The 15,880-nt window shown below is 31.0% G+C and overlaps 1 protein-coding gene across 3 annotated transcripts in view; it reads left to right on the top strand.

Moving 5' to 3' along the window:
• The window catches only part of LOC139520691 (protein FAM53A-like), a 52,512-nt gene that overhangs the window by 15,585 nt on the left and 21,047 nt on the right, over window positions 1-15,880 (top strand). The window contains exon 2 of one of the 3 annotated variants that reach the window (XM_071313561.1): window positions 1,131-1,177. The gene's annotated coding sequence lies outside the window, so the exon portion shown is untranslated. The other 2 variants (XM_071313564.1, XM_071313562.1) reach the window with 2 other exon arrangements.

Here is a 15,880-nt window from a genome sequence, read left to right as displayed (position 1 = left end):
TGAAATCAATGACTAGAGGGAAATCAGATCATTTCATGTAAAACACTAATTTACCCCTTCTATTCTTTGTTTCTTTGTTGTTTTAAGGACATTTGTTCTTAGTCGGTATCATATTATATACTTTAGATTTGTTACAATATGTTTTTTGCTGATATATATGATATTAATATATGTTCAAAGCAGGCATGTGTTTTTACACATTTATGTATATTAATATTATGTGCACCTGTATGATAATACTGTTGAATGTCTTTATAACATTAAAATAGGTATAAGTTAACAGGTACATAGTCATTTTTTTATTGCACATCTCTACTGCTTTCCACAAGTATCAAAGATAAGTGAAATAAGTCTCATTCCAAAACAAAGGAATAAACAAAATATAATCTTTATCAGAAAGACAAAAAACTCCATTCATTTTTGTCTTTTTATGTCTATTTTTTTGTCTTTTGCCCATTATAAAAACCCTGATTTTCTTCTAGATAATTTTATCTAACCATCGACCTTGAAAGACCCTCATGGAAAGTCAAGGTCGTTAAAACAAACACTCATCTGACATCACTTTTATGTGTTTTCAGATTTTTGCAGTTACCAACAATCATTATGAACAAAGTTGGACTTTAAAACCAGGTTTAATCCACCATTTTGTACATTTGAAAATGCCTGTACCAAGTCAGGAATATGACAGTACTTGTCCATTTGTTTTTGATGTGTTTTGTCATTTGATTTTGCCATGTGATTATGGACTTTCCGATTGGATTTTCCTCTGAGTTCAGTATTTTTGTGATTTTACTTTTTGGACTGGTTTTAAGACCATTCCATTATGTTTTAAACCAACAGTCACATATTATATTGATTTGACAAATTAAGCTAAAAGACAGTGAAAATTCAATACAGAAAAGTTGCTCTCTTAGATTTTTTTTTTTAAAATACTTGAAAAATGCTGCTTCCTGTGTACTTAGAAATGGAGCATAATTAACTTCCTGTTGACACAGAAATTGACTATAGTCACAACAAAATCAGCTGTTATTGATTTGATGAGAGGCTTTAATAAGCCTTATCTTCTGTTATAAAATTTAATATTGATTACATACATGTTATATTTACATAGTGATAATATTTTGTTACAGATTTCTGATGAAGCAGTATTGGCCATTAGTAGTTGAAGACCTTGAAGGTAATATTTTATAATTGTGTATTGACTAGGTATACATAAAAGTTCTGATCCAATGCCGAAAAAAATGGGTTTTCCAATAGCTGCATGACATTTGATTAGGCTACTAGTTCACAAAGTTCACATCTATACATAAAACACCAAAGTACTAAGCCTTAGATTCAGAAAACTTAGTACCATTATTAAGATTCAGGTAAGATACTTAGGGTAAGGTGTTATATTTTCAGATCAGAGGTGGATTTAAGGGTTGGCAGGGGATCGGCACCCTCCCCAGTCTTACGGAGCTTCAAATATCATGACTATGTAGAAGTTTAACAAGTATCATTCCAAACATTGGCTTACCAGCTTCCATTTTTTCAAATCTTGGCTGCACACCTGCAGATACTTTATATATATCAAGTTTTGGACATACATTTTAAGTTGTTATAAGGGGATCGAACAGACCAAGTGAACTTTTATGACAATTTTACATCTATCATTGAACTGTTGCACTTTCATATACATTTTTCCTCTATGACAACCAGGATGGCTTGATTTAGACCTATAGAGATATCCAGTATAGTGTACTGGTATGATAATTGTTTTAGAAAAGTTACTCTTTTTGTCACCATCATTTACAATTTATTCATCATACTAGGTGTATTGATGAGGACAAATATTTTTCATTTGTAAAAGTTTTCTATCCTCTCAAATGCACTAGCTCTGTCAGGGCTCAAGTGACATAGACATTATTATTCAAAAGAAATTTAGAGGTTGATATACAGTCTACATGAATGGCAAAGCATCTACAAAGTAACATGCTATGTCAAGTTCTTTTAACACCACCTTGTTGAAGAAAAATGGAGCTCAGTGTGGCCATGTTGAGATAGCTTACTTAAAAATTGTCGTTCTGCTACCATTTATCCCAGATCCTGTATACAGACCTGTAATATGATATGTACTAAATGACAAATGAATGGCTGCCTATATGTTGACTTAGGTCAGTTGTAGGCAAGGAACTAAATCATATCTCTGTGTCAACAGTATTTTAACTGGTTTCAACAGGGCAACACATGTTACTGTGATAGCACTATATTTAAAACTACAAAAAATCATTATGGTACCTAGGGTAGAGGATTACAACTATTTTTGTAAGCCTTTTTGTTCAAGGATAATTAATGCATATTTTACATACAGCTTCATGACCTTAAGGAGGCTCGAGGGTATACAAATTTCAGAAAAAAAATAAACATTTGTTTTTCATTTCAAATTTTATTTGTTACCTTTTGTAGTTGTTACTTATCATATGGTACAAAAATCATTCAAAACAAACAATTCGTGTTGGCCCCAGATGACTTTTAAAATGTATACATCATTAAAAAAAGTTCCAAATTATCTCCCCTTGGTGGAAAAATGCCATTTTTTGGCTTTAAAATTGAAATATCTTTTTTAACTCATCAGTGACCTATATTTTTTAATATAATTTCCATATAAGCTGTACTTAAACTAAATAATTGTAAAATTTGAGCGATTTCTGTAATAAATTTCTTTCTTTTTTTTCGATATGACCTTTATTTCTCCTATTACTTCAACAGAAAAAAAAACACCTTTACAAAAATGTATGCTTCTTTCGAAGGCAGATTGTGAGCGCAAATGAACAGGGACCCCACTTTTTTATTTTATTTATCTATTAACTATAAGATAAAGTTCATTTATAGAAAAATATAGAGAAATCCTATATAAATGATTTAGACCCGCGAACCCCCTTAAGTTGTCATTATTGACATCTGTATCACTGGTAATTACACAAAAACTAATCCTAATCATATAAACCAACCATGTTAATTTTTGCAATATTTAGGACAGAAATAGGTTTGATGTTGTGATATTTTGTATTGATTGTCTCTTAATTGTATCAACTATGTCTCTATACAATGTGTTAAACTTATTTTAGTCATTATAAGTATTCAGAAATTTGCTAGTGTCAGCATTTTGTTATTTCCAACTGATAATGAATTACAAAAATGCCATTTACAGACAATAACAGTTTTCAAGTTTTCTGATTAATATGCGGTTTGTGCAGTTTTTGCTTGGAACAAATACATTGTTAAATATTTGGTCTACCAGGTGAATAATATAGATCTATGACTCCATAGCACCTACAAATACTTTGTATATGGAAAACCAGATAATTGTGTGTGAAGGCGTTGTGTTGATATTTGAACCCTATTTTAATATTATGCAGGTAGATAGCATTTGTTTTTCTAACTTAAATAACAATTGGACTTGATACAAATACCAGTTTGGATGTAATATTTCTATAATGATCTATTGGAAAAACCAGTGAGCTTGCATTATAAAGAACAAAAAAAGACATTAACATAATTATTTTGTTTTAAATACTTTTTGTGAGAAACCAGTGTCATGTCTTAAATCTGCATCAAAGTATTAAAATCTTCAGATAAGTAAAAAAAACTTTAAAAATACCAGAATTTTATTGTTTTAGCTCTTTCTTAAAAACATCAATTTCTCCAATTTGTAATCTATAAAAGCAATTAGCTTTAGAAGTGTTATGATACTTGCTAATTTGGTTGAACTTGTTCGTATATGTTCACTGACCATTTTAAATTTGAATCATTTTATATATTGGTGATGACCATGATTTATAAAACTAAATAATGACATTGATGTATCAAAAATAGCCTTTGGTCATCCCCACTTTGTCATGTAATCAGTAATTTTGAACATAATTATACTTCTTAAGGTCTTACAAGTAATACATGTACTTGTTTTGTTGGTGTCAGAAAATTTGTCAATTTGCAAATTTTCTTAAAGATAATGTAAGACTGGATTTGTGGTGAGTTCGTTGTTAATTTTTTTTCTGGTACATGTATGATAGAATAATGGTAACTTGTTGAAATAGTATGCATTCATTTAGTTTTTATGTTAAAAAAATTAGATACTATTGCTTATAATTGCAGCATGCAGACACGTTTTAGAATATTGTAAATTCAGAAACAAGTGCATGTTTTTATGAATTTCAAAATTGGACAGTATCAGGTCTGCAATAATAAAATCATGCATTAAAAATTTCAATAGTGATTTTCCTCCATAACAATTTTGCAGTTGCACGAATTAGATTTTGCATATTTGCCATTGGTCAAGGATTCGCTAAAATAAGTATTCTGTATTAAAAAAGAAAGTAAGTTAAAAAAGTCTGATATGGAGATTACTCCGATGGTCATTTCTTGATTTTTTATATCTTGCATTGGTTTACATTTCTGCTGTTTATTGTTCTATCTATCTATCATAGTTTATTAGGTATACATGTGTTATTGAAAAGATATTTGTTGTATACATGGTTTGTTCAAATGTAAGTGCTTCAAATTGATTTTTGTACCTCTTGTCTTCTGTATGTTTATAACGATTGTTGTACTAATGTTTGCATATATATATATCATATTTAAATGATAGTTTAAGCATCCAGTTAAGAAATAATTCCATAGTTGCTTTAATTCACAAGTTTTATGAAAAATACAAGTCTGGAACCTTGTTTTAAGTTTTATTGTAAAGTATAGGTCATAAAATGGATTTGCATGGCAGATGGGTTTTTTTTGTCGAGCCTGCAACTTTTGTTGCAGAAAGCTTGACATAGGGATAGTGATCCGGCGGAGTAACTTCTTAAAAGCTTTATATTTTAGAGGGTGGAAGACCTGGATGCTTCATTCTTTGTATATAGATGCCTTATGTTACGAAGTTTCCATCAGTCACATGTCCAATGTCCTTGACTTCATTTTCATGGTTCAGTGACCACTTGAAAAAAAAGTTAAGATTTTTTGTAATGTTGAATTCTCTCTTATTATAAGTAATAGGATAACTATATGAGGTATGTGCTTACCTTGCAAGGTCCTCATGCCCGTCAGACAGTTTTCACTTGACCTCAACATCATTTCATGGATCAGTAAACAAGGTTAAGTTTTGGTTGTCAAGTCCATATCTCAGATACTATAATAGCAATAGGTCTGGTATATTCGGTTTATGGAAGGACTGTAAGGTGTACATGTCCAACTGGCAGGTGTCATCTGACCTTGACCTCATTTTCATGGTTCAGTGGTTATAGTTCAGTTTTTGTGTTTTGGTCTGTTTTTCTCATACTTTATGCAATAGGTCTACTATGTTTGTTGCATGGAATGATTGTAAGGTGTACATATCTAGGGGGCAGATGTCATCTGACCTTAACCTCATTTTCATGGTTCAGTGGTCAAAGTTAAGTTTTTGAGTTTTTGTCTTTTTATCTATTACTTTATGAAATATGTCAACTATATTTGGTGTTTGGAAACATTTTATGATCTATATGTCAGTCACACAGGTTTGATTTGACCTTGATCTCATTTTCATGGTTCATTGCTCAGTGTTAAGTTTTTGTGTTTTGGTCTATTTTTCTTAAACTATAAGCAATAGGTCAACTATATTTGTTGTATGGAAGCATTGTTAGCTGCACATGTCTGCCTGGCATGGTTCATCTGACCTTGACCTCATTTTCATGGTTCATTGGTCTTTGTTTAGCTATCTTGGTTAATGTTAAGTTTATGTGACAGTTGTAATAAAGCTTTATATTTAGGACTATCAACATAATATCAATGATAAGTAAAGAAGGCGATACATTTCAGCGTGTGCACTCTTGCTTTGACAACATTTTATAGCTAGACATGATTTAAGGTAAAGCTTGGCATATTGCATAAACGGATACAGAGGGTCCAGGCCCCCCTTTTTTGTGGGAAAAATTGAAGCATGAATGACTTGAGCGGGCCCCCATTTAGGGCAGCTAATGCCCCTCCCAAACTTGTGAAAATATCTGGATCCTCCCACTGTATTGCATAGACACTTGTCTTTTTTTTTAAGACCTGCAATTGACTTCATGATGTCTGCGGCTCTCTAATTAAGTATATTTATTAGAATATTTATGAATTTTTGATTGATTAATGACATCCCCCAACGAAAATAATATTATATTACACCGGTAGTTGCTTCATCACTGTTTTTGTATAAATCCTTGTTTACATGTTTATAGATTTGGTATAACTCTTTGGAAAAGTATTATTTTATTTTAATACATAAAATGTATTTTGGCTAAATATGAAGGAAAAAAAATACCAATTGCATTATTTGTATTGAAAGTTCAAGTGAAATCCTTTCAAATTATGATTCATTTTGATACTGTGTATCATATTAAAATATAAATTATTACTGTAATTATTAGCATTTTATTTTTATGATCCAAAATTTGTAGAAATTAATGGTTTTTAAAAAGTCATTAGACATATATATACATATATCTATAGTGAGAACATAGATAATTATTTTATTTTTAACTATTTAAGGAGTTATTAATCAATAATATATGCCACATTTTATCCATTTCTATTCACATGTTTTCATATTAAAGACTTTTTTATGAACTGGTTATTCTGATGGAAAATCCAGTTATGAATTTGAGGTACATGTACTCACTCACTGTAGTTCAGATACAGTTGAATCCAAATCCATGTGTTTAGGATGATTTTTGTTTGTTTTTTGCCAAGGTGTTTTTTATATAAAAAAAAGAAGATGTGGTATGATTGCCAATGAGACAACTATCCACAAGAGACCAAAAATGACACAGAAATTAACAACTATAGGTCACCGAACTGCTTTCAACAATTAGCAAAGCTCATACCGCATAGTCCCCTATAAAAGGCCCCAATATGACAATGTAAAACAATTCAAACGAGAAAACTAATGGCCTTATTTATTTATAAAAAATGAACGAAAAACAATGATGTTACACATAAACAAATGACAACCAATGAATTACAGGCTCCTGACTTGGGACAGGCACATACATACATAATGTGGCAGGGTTAAACATGTTAGCGAGATCCCAACCCTCCCCTAATCAGGGACAGTGGTATAACAGTACAACATAAGAACGAACTATAAAATCAGTTGAAAAAGGCTTAACTCATCAGATGGACAAAAATACAAATGGACGTGGCCGGGTACTTGTACATCCCAACAACAAAAAGACACTAGGAACAGATCTGAGTTAGTTTAGGTTTTTTTTTTTTTACTTGTAATTTTAGACACCCCTTTGGCATCACTCGTCTCTTTTTTACTGACAAAAACAAGTAATGGCTTCATATTATTTTTATTTTTTTAAATAAATGATAAGTAAAACCAAGATATTGCTATAGATGTTGACTCAATAGTTCATTGTTTAATGCCTACCTAGGCAGCTGTCAAGATGAGGACTCAATAGTTCATTGTTTAATGCCTACCTAGGCAGCTGTCAAGATGAGGACACAACACTACAAACACTGTTCCCATATATGTATGCATTCCTTGTATTTCATACACATTTGATTTATCCACCGTATAAACTTTCTTTTCAGTTTGTTACCTACATTGTTATACCCCTTGAAAATCTTACATAATATGCTTTGAGCTAAAGTTTGGATATTTTATGACTGTACTAAGAATCCTGAAATCTTTACTTTGACCACCTGTTTGGTTTTTACATGTGAATCTTTAAAATAAACATTTTATTTTACCATCAATTATGAGATCATTTAGGAGGCAATTAAATGATCTCATAATTGATGGTAAAATAAAATGTTATATACCTATTCTTAACATCATTTTTGAAAGGATAAAAATGCAATATATATGATTCTATAATATACATGACGCTTTGGAACATAACAATGTTAAATTAATATCTATAGGTATTATAGTTCATCTATTTCTTCACACAAAATTAATATCTTTATGCCTGTGGCTAATTAGGTTTATTAATAATTTACAAAGCAATAATCATTCGTTTTGTGCATGTAGGATTACTTAAGGTCATTATATGCTAATCGGTAGGTCACTAAGGGATAATTAACCTTATTGGGGTAAATAGGATTTGGATATATACTGGAGATTGAATAGTTAGGTAAGGCATTTAATAATTTCAATATTGTAAAACATTTAAACCTGTATTTGGTATTTTAAATATATTTTGTTTTTGAAATTGAAGTGAAAATGGTTGAATTTACTAAAATTTGATTTAAAAGGAAGTTTTCTTTGTGAATGTGAGTACAGTTGTTTTTACTTTAAGATAATAAAAAAAAAAATGAAACTGAATAATGGTCTTCCTCTAGCTTTGAGATATATATATTTATCATATGTTTAGTAGTAAATACAGTAGTTTTGCATATGTGATAAATAGCCTGCTGTTTAATCCATATCGCGCAACTTTGATGCGCACCCTTTATCGCATACCCTTTATCACACCCTAACCCTTTATCGCATACCCTTTATCACATACCTACCCTTTATCACACCCCTACTTTTTTTTTTTTTTTTTTTTTTTAACATAAAGTCAGTTTTGTTTTTTTTTTTGCTTAAGAAAAATTTTCCTCAAAATAGGTAATTTTTTTGAATGACGTCATTGTTCGGTATGTGACGTCACGAACGTCGAGTTTTCATATTGTATGTGACGTCACGAACGTCAAGTTTTCATATTTTTTGGCACACTAAATGCAACTATGAAAAATACAAAACACACAAATTAATACAATAATAAACAAAATATTTTTAAAACAACAGCACGCAAATTGTAAGGTAACCCAGGTGCTTCGGATAAGTAATTGAGCAGTTCTTCTAAGGCCTTTGAAACAAGACAAAAGTAGAACTGAAGGTAACCCAGTGCTATGGATCAGAAAACAGTTCATATAATATAATACTCTTCTGTTGAAATATATGATAAAGTGTATAATACATGGCAAAATCCGTATCACATGCCGTATCACCCTCGACCAATATCATCCCTCAGGCCTAAAGGCCCTTGGGCTGATATTGATGTCTCGGGATGATACGACATATGATACGGAAATTGCCATGTATTATTCTCTATGTATATTTAGGACAATTTATATTAGATTAGATATATACATTTATTGTATTCAATATACTTTTATCAGATATTTGTAAGTTTGATATTTATTTTGTACAAATAAAAGTTTAGTGTTTACCACAAGTTTTCATGTGCTGATTATATAAAAAATGTGCACATAAAAGTAATAAATGTTGCGATCATCTCATTTACATTAGGTTTGATAAAAGACCTATATTGTTATACTTTATTTAACCTTTATAACAAATTTTGAATAGATCATCACTGATGAGTCTTTTGTAGAAGAAACCCATGTCTTGCACGTCTGGCGTACAATATTTTAATCCCCGTATCTATGATGAGTTTATTTACTGTATTTAAAGTGCCTCATGTCTGCCTAATATATTTGTTAACATGGTACTAATGTTATTTATTTCAAACACACATATAAAAGCATACAACTTTAAACCTTGAAAACATGTAATGAAGAATTAAGCCACAGTGGTTTCATACTTTTATACAGAGAAATAATATTAATGATTTTAGAAAGATAAAAAATTTGGTTCAAATTATGCAAATGTTAATAGATCATACGCTCACAAGGTTGTTTGGTAACTTTTATTAAATCCTGCACCAACAGCTGACAGTAATTCATAATCATAACAGTTGTTGCAACTACTTTACTTTATACTCATCCTTGTGCATTTTATTGAACAACAGTTTTTAATCTGTTTTCTGACATGCAAGAAGAGTTTTAAAGTCTTCTTTGAACTGGCTTTTGACATTGATCAGAATGTTTTTAATATTTAGATCAGCTATTTGAAATAATAAATCAACAAAAAGGCTTTGAAAAGAGAGGACAGAAATTGATTCAGTACAAGTATTGGTAAACATGTTATGAACTTACCATTATGATTATAATTGAACAAAGATCTTTATATGTGTTGCTTTTTGGAGAACAACCTTTTTATGACAAGAATGATTTGGGATTGGATTCAATTCTACAGACAACCCTCATTATGCTAGATTTTAAATGGTAATTTCTTTAATGAAGTAGAAAATAGCAACGGTTGAATTTTCAATACGTCACATATATACTAATAGGTTTTTAAAATGTGATATTACTTATGAAATATTAGATAGATGGGTTTTTAATATCAACATGCTGTAATGAAGGGGAAAGAGAGAACATATTGAGGTAAATATTTGATACTTCATCATATGAAGAAAGAATTTTCCAAGCACTTTAAGGGTAATTTTTTGGTTCACTGAATTTCTGTTGTTTTCAAATGGTCATATATAAATGGCTGTCACTTTCTTTATGAGAAGTAACTGTTAAGATGGTGGAAGAGTGACAAAATTATTTTTCTTATGTAGAGGTCTTTTTATATGGCTGACCATACACCATTGTTGAAGGCTGTACAGTGTGCTATATGGACTCAAAATTGGAAATCATATCTCATCTCTTTATGTTTTTTTCACATTTGTACTAGTTACAGAAAATTGTCAGGAAAAAAGTTTGTTTCTGCAAAAAATCTGACTGTCTTTTACGCAGTGAATTTTGTAACCAAAACAAATGAATTTGTTATTATGTTTATAACATTTCCTTTTCTCAAGAGTAATTTATTTGATAATGGCAGCTGTTTCCTGATAGTCCATGGGTTTCCTATGAGAACTGAATTGGATTCATTGCTTTTGTTATTGGTTATCTAAAAAGAAATGATTGTCTTCCAAAATTTGAATTAGAAAAGGAAATATGGGGTATAAAGTAAAATCACAAAAATACTGAACTTAGAGGAAGATCAATTGGGAAAGTCCATAATCACATGGCAAAATCAAATAACAAAACGCATCAAAAACGAATGGACAAGAACTGTCATATTCCTGACTTGGTACAGGCATTTTCAAATGTAGAAAATGGTGGATTAAACCTGGTTCTATAGCGCTAACCCTCTCACTTTTGTAATGACAGTCTCATCAATTTCCGATATTTTTACATTGATGCGTTAAATAAACAGACACAATAAATATAATAGTCAAAATATGGGTACATCAGTCATCATCGTTTAACAATTTTAAAAGGAACAATTTAACAGAACACAAAAACATCTACTATCTACGAACACATTTATTGAGTGTCTGACGTCAATGAAACACCCAACAGCAGGGGTAAAAAAGACTCATAACAACCTTAGGCCATGATTCCTTTCTAATTTAATAATTACAGTGTACTTTTACATAGTAATAAAGATGTATGTTCTAAATGAGATACTTTCAACATGTATTAACTATTTCTTCAAGTTTGTTTTAACAAATCAGTCCATTTTTGTCGAGCCTTCGACTTAAGTCAAAAAGTGAGACAAAGCAATCCTACATTCTGTCGGCAGAGGTGTTTAAGTTTTTCAAATTTTAATAACTTTTTGAAAATATCCTGGGTTTGTAGTACTTTGTACCAAACTTAGGTAGAAGCTTGTTTATGATCATAAGATAGTATCCAGAAGTAAATTTCGTAAAAATAAAATTCCATTTTTTCCGTATTTTACGGTTTTCTGCCAGGAAACAACACATTCACTCTGTGGTTAATGTTTTTCAAATTTTAATAGCTTTCTTAAACTCCTGAGTTTGTACCAAACTTGGACAGATTCATCTGTCAGATTTAAGCTTGTTTATAATCAAAAACTAATATCTAGAAGGAAATTTTGTTAAAATATTCGTACCTGTGTATCTGTATTTTACTTATTAATGAATTAAGTTTTTCTTGCAGTTAACATTACATACAGTCTGCAGTTAAAGTTTTTAAAACATTTATTAGATTCATAAACTATCCTGGATTTTTACCAAACTTGGACAGAAGCTTTTTGCAATCAAAAGATAGTATCAAGAGGAATATTTTTATTGATTTTTTTCCTCTTTTTTGTTGAGCCTGCGATTAACAGCAAAAGTAGGCGAGACACTGGGTTCTGTGGAACCCTTACAAATTTTTACACATGGGAAGACAAACTCCCCTACAACCAATTCCTAGGATGCTAGATTATGTGCATTTATTTTTATGTAATGTTTGGGTCTATGAAAAACTCCCTTTCAATTGTGATCATTTTTAGATTTGACATTCATTTAAGTGTGATATTGTTCACTTGGAACTGTCGCCCCTATTTATAATATTCATTATTTTTTTAAACCAAGAATTATAAGACTCTGGCATAAGATATGATATTGGATCATAAGCTTTGTATTGTAAAAAGTTGTTTCTTATAATTACATATATAATTGAAAGCACCATTAAAAAAATTTAAAAGTTAGACTTCTAATCAAACTTGACATTCATAGGCCCAGTGGGAGGGAACAAAATTATGGATGAACTGTTAGTAATTACATTTTGAAAACATAACAATTAAATTTATAATGTTTGCGTGTCTTTGGTTCTTATGGAGAATAAGGAAATTTTAACAGCACGTTTGTGGGTATGGTTGATCTGAAGTAATCACACATTCTATCGTTAACCAAATAAATAGGACCTCCTTAGCTATTTTCATATCTAAAATTTACAATTAAAATATTTGTAAAAAAATAAGAATGCTGGTAGTATTGATTCGGTGCCAAAGAATAATCTTAGCCTTTTATGTTTATCTATATACTTAGTATTTATAAAGGTGAAAGGCTAATACAATAAAAATCTAGATCTTTGGAATTTTGCCAACATTTCTAAACACCACAAAATATTAAAATCACACATGATTGTATTGTTGGCTTAAGTACTTCTCTATTCCTTATTCTGTTTATTTGATGAAAAGTAAAAATATTCATCTAATATATAAATAATTTTGATAAGTCTGTATTTGGGCCTCGTCTCGATTTTCTGCTTGAAGAATTCTTTATGTAATCGTTAAAATTTAATCTTTTCAACCCTTAAGGTTACTAAGCATCATAGTTTGTGAGAAAGTACAAACTCTAAAGACATATTTTCTCTGGCATTGATAGATTTATATGTCCCTCTGACCTTGGTTTCACAAATGGCAGTTACAGTGTATAAACAAATGTAAATATCTTGAGAAAAAATGGCTTTTAAACCAGGCTCAGAACCGTAACCTGTACATTTTGGAAATTATTATTGAAATAAAATCAGATGATTGTTATGTCTGAATAAGACAGCTACCCGAAACTAATGTAAGGGCATGTAATACAGGAAAGATCCCTTGTTGATTACAATTAAGTAAACTAATGTAAGGGCATGTAATACAGGAAAGATCCCTTGTTGATTACAATTAAGTAAACTAATGTAAGGGCATGTAATACAGGAACGATCCCTTGTTGATTACAATTAAGTAAACTAATGTAAGGGCATGCAATACAGGAAAGATCCCTTGTTGATTACAATTAAGTAAACTAATGTAAGGGCATGTAATACAGGAAAGATCCCTTGTTGATTACAATTAAGTAAACTAATGTAAGGGCATGCAATACAGGAAAGATCCCTTGTTGATTACAATTAAGTAAACTAATGTAAGGGCATGCAATACAGGAAAGATCCCTTGTTGATTACAATTAAGTAAACTAATGTAAGGGCATGTAATACAGGAACGATCCCTTGTTGATTACAATTAAGTAAACTAATGTAAGGGCATGTAATACAGGAACGATCCCTTGTTGATTACAATTAAGTAAACTAATGTAAGGGTATGCAATACAGGAACGATCCCTTGTTGATTACAATTAAGTAAACTAATGTAAGGGCATGCAATACAGGAACGATCCCTTTTTGATTACAATTAAGTAAACTAATGTAAGGGCATGCAATACAGGAAAGATCCCTTGTTGATTACAATTAAGTAAACTAATGTAAGGGCATGCAATACAGGAAAGATCCCTTGTTGATTACAATTAAGTAAACTAATGTAAGGGCATGCAATACAGGAAAGATCCCTTGTTGATTACAATTAAGTAAACTAATGTAAGGGCATGCAATACAGGAAAGATCCCTTGTTGATTACAATTAAGTAAACTAATGTAAGGGCATGCAATACAGGAAAGATCCCTTGTTGATTACAATTAAGTAAACTAATGTAAGGGCATGCAATACAGGAAAGATCCCCTGTTGATTACAATTAAGTAAACTAATGTAAGGGCATGCAATACAGGAAAGATCCCTTGTTGATTACAATTAAGTAAACTAATGTAAGGGCATGTAATACAGGAAAGATCCCTTGTTGATTACAATTAAGTAAACTAATGTAAGGGCATGTAATACAGGAAAGATCCCCTGTTGATTACAATTAAGTAAACTAATGTAAGGGCATGTAATACAGGAAAGATCCCTTGTTGATTACAATTAAGTAAACTAATGTAAAAGCATGCAATACAGGAAAGATCCCCTGTTGATTACAATTAAGTAAACTAATGTAAGGGCATGTAATACAGGAAAGATCCCTTGTTGATTACAATTAAGTAAACTAATGTAAGGGCATGCAATACAGGAACGATCCTTTGTTGATTACAATTAAGTAAACTAATGTAAGGGCATGCAATACAGGAAAGATCCCTTGTTGATTACAATTAAGTAAACTAATGTAAGGGCATGCAATACAGGAACGATCCCTTGTTGATTACAATTAAGTAAACTAATGTAAGGGCATGCAATACAGGAAAGATCCCTTGTTGATTACAATTAAGTAAACTAATGTAAGGGCATGCAATACAGGAAAGATCCCTTGTTGATTACAATTAAGTAAACTAATGTAAGGGCATGCAATACAGGAAAGATCCCTTGTTGATTACAATTAAGTAAACTAATGTAAGGGCATGCAATACAGGAAAGATCCCTTGTTGATTACAATTAAGTAAACTAATGTAAGGGCATGCAATACAGGAAAGATCCCTTGTTGATTACAATTAAGTAAACTAATGTAAGGGCATGCAATACAGGAAAGATCCCCTGTTGATTACAATTAAGTAAACTAATGTAAGGGAAGGCAATACAGGAAAGATCCCTTGTTGATTACAATTAAGTAAACTAATGTAAGGGCATGTAATACAGGAAAGATCCCTTGGCGATTACAATTAAGTAAACTAATGTAAGGGCATGTAATACAGGAAAGATCCCCTGTTGATTACAATTAAGTAAACTAATGTAAGGGCATGTAATACAGGAAAGATCCCTTGTTGATTACAATTAAGTAAACTAATGTAAAAGCATGCAATACAGGAAAGATCCCCTGTTGATTACAATTAAGTAAACTAATGTAAGGGCATGTAATACAGGAAAGATCCCTTGTTGATTACAATTAAGTAAACTAATGTAAGGGCATGCAATACAGGAAAGATCCCTTGTTGATTACAATTAAGTAAACTAATGTAAGGGCATGCAATACAGGAAAGATCCCTTGTTGATTACAATTAAGTAAACTAATGTAAGGGCATGCAATACAGGAACGATCCCTTGTTGATTACAATTAAGTAAACTAATGTAAGGGCATGCAATACAGGAAAGATCCCTTGTTGATTACAATTAAGTAAACTAATGTAAGGGCATGCAATACAGGAAAGATCCCTTGTTGATTACAATTAAGTAAACTAATGTAAGGGCATGCAATACAGGAAAGATCCCTTGTTGATTGCAATTAAGTAAACTAATGTAAGGGTATGCAATACAGGAAAGATCCCTTGTTGATTGCAATTAAGTAAACTAATGTAAGGGCATGCAATACAGGAAAGATCCCTTGTTGATTACAATTAAGTAAACTAATGTAAGGGCATGTAATACAGGAAAGATCCCTTGTTGATTACAATTAAGTAAACTAATGTAAGGGCATGCA

This window comes from Mytilus edulis, chromosome 4, assembly GCF_963676685.1.
Source record: "Mytilus edulis chromosome 4, xbMytEdul2.2, whole genome shotgun sequence".
Classification (NCBI taxonomy): Eukaryota; Metazoa; Mollusca; class Bivalvia; order Mytilida; family Mytilidae; genus Mytilus; species Mytilus edulis.
Note: the sequence above shows the minus strand (reverse complement) of the source record. Positions and strands in the feature narration are given on the sequence as shown.